We start from the raw sequence: 2,307 nt of genomic DNA on the forward strand, positions 1-2,307 counted from the left end.
TTTTGAAAGGGGTGTGTGCTGGTGACGGTTTACAGTTGTTTGCATGACGGAATGTCTCAGGTCAAATGTTAAGGGAATTTAACATCATGGGAAAATCACCTGTTCAGGGAACTATGTGCATTGCAAAGAAGAAGTTGGTAAAACCTGTTCCTTTCCCTAAAGGGCTGAAGTTTTTCAAAGATGAAAGCGCTTAGAACTGCGCTGAGATGAAGTGACACACCTCATCAGCTGAGATAATTCTGCCAACAACTAAATGCTTTTTCTCCTGCTATTAAGTTTTTTACTTTTCTCTTGCATGAAAAGTACTCCTACATCAGTTCTTCCATTAGTTTTTTGTACATTTGCTCTGTTTTCTCAAACCGCCAGTTGGTCATGACAGACAGCTGCTTGTCCTGAGCCAGGTTTTTGTTCTGTTGAAGGTTTCTTCCTGTTAAAGGGGAGTTTTTTGTTTTTTTTTTCCTCTCCACTGTTGCCATATGCATACTGAACTGTGAAGTGATTGTCTACTGTCACTGGATGCTTATCCAGGAGGAGTGACTGCTACAAGTTAATGATTCAATGCAATCTGCTGGGCTTGTTTTGATCAACAACTTTTAAACTGATTTGATTAATGAACTGTTTGGCTGATGGAAGAGAAGGTTTAAACTCCCTCCTTCTCTTTCTGCTCTTTGGCTCTTCTCTGAATCCCTGTAACCTAATTTTCAACTCCCCTGGGATTGGAGGTCATAGATTATATTATTTGAGCTTTTGAGATACCAATCAGCTGTTCCTAGTTATAAAAGCATTATCTTGTTGCCATGGTTGCACATATTATTGATGTGCAACAATAAAATCTGTACATGTGTTTTGACCGGATTAAATCTTCATCAAAATCTTTAGCATCCAAGGGAACATGTAATTACTGTAAACCAGGCAGTTTGATCAGCCAGATGAAGGCTCAACAACTTTATATGAAACATTTGACTGAAGATAATTCAACTGATGCTCATTTTAGCATTTTTTTATGCATTCAATATGTGTTTAAGGCCATGATATTATCTTTTCTGACGTTTTGATGACAATAAAAACAACTGGACAGATGACGGAAAGTTAAAAAAAAAAAAAAGTGGCTCTTGCAGGTCCCGCCATGTTTGACTGAAAGCAGATTTGTCCACTTGGGGGCAGTATTTGTCAGTACTAAGGAGCCTTTGCTGTTCAGGCAGCACCAGCTTGTGGCCCACCTGCTTCGCGGCATCCTCTGATTCAATTCACCAAACTTTGAGCAGATGCACTGCAGTGAAATGTGCATTTCTCATAAAATGATACTTGTGGGACTTCCACTTAAAATTCAAGATGTGAGCCCTGAGTTCACTTTTTCTTTTGCTCAATGTTGAAGGTCCTGAAGCCGACTGCAGAGGCTAATCGATCACGGATGACTTCTTCTGATAATGGCTTTAATCAGAGGCCATATTTAACCAGCTGGCTGCAGAAGTTCTGCCATTAATGACCCTCTACTATTTTGCTTTTTCCACACTGCTGTGATTAGCAGCAAATTGTTGATCATGTGCCTTATTTCCAACAGTTCACCATGTATTATAAAGTTGGGATGTTTATATAGAGCCAGAGCCAAAAAGAGATTAACAGCTGATAACTTTTCCGCATCCCCCTGCGTGTGTATATTTTAGCTTTCTCACAGTTATGCATATCTGTATCCATGAATGCAAAGGCATGTTTGAGCACATGCAGCATATCAATGTGTGTGTGCGTGTGTGTCTTTCTGGCTGTTGCTTTTCCCATCTGCTGAGCTGCACTGAGAGCCATTTATCTCAGTTATCCAGACAGTGTCAGAGCTCCATCTGTGAAAAGAGTAAACACACTGACTCACACTTTTTAAGAGACTACCACTGATACCAGACAAGAGAGCACGGCAGAATCTACAGTGACTACACATTCACCCGCACACACAGGGCTACAGTTTCTGTTTGTTTTCATCTCATTAGAGTGACAGAAGCATGGCAACCTCACAGAGGAGCAGGATAATAGTCATGTTTTGTCATGTTTTTTTTTCCTCTGCTAATGGTCCAGATTGTTGCTTTCTTGCAAACCGTCCCAAGTGAGTCTGCAGAACGTTGGAGAATATGAAGATATCTGAGCTGCTTGCTTTCGGAAGCGCTTAACCTTGAGATACTTTGTAAAGAATGAGCATGAATGACTGAATTTTGCTATGTTGATGTGCAAAAGTATCACAAATGTCTTGCAGTTCTATTTGCAGCAAAAAAAAAACATACTTAAAAACCCTTTTGTCATTTTCTTTTTACAAATTTTTGT

This window comes from Poeciliopsis prolifica, unplaced genomic scaffold, assembly GCF_027474105.1.
Source record: "Poeciliopsis prolifica strain line A6 unplaced genomic scaffold, Auburn_PproV2 SCAFFOLD030, whole genome shotgun sequence".
In the NCBI taxonomy this organism is placed as follows: domain Eukaryota; kingdom Metazoa; phylum Chordata; class Actinopteri; order Cyprinodontiformes; family Poeciliidae; genus Poeciliopsis; species Poeciliopsis prolifica.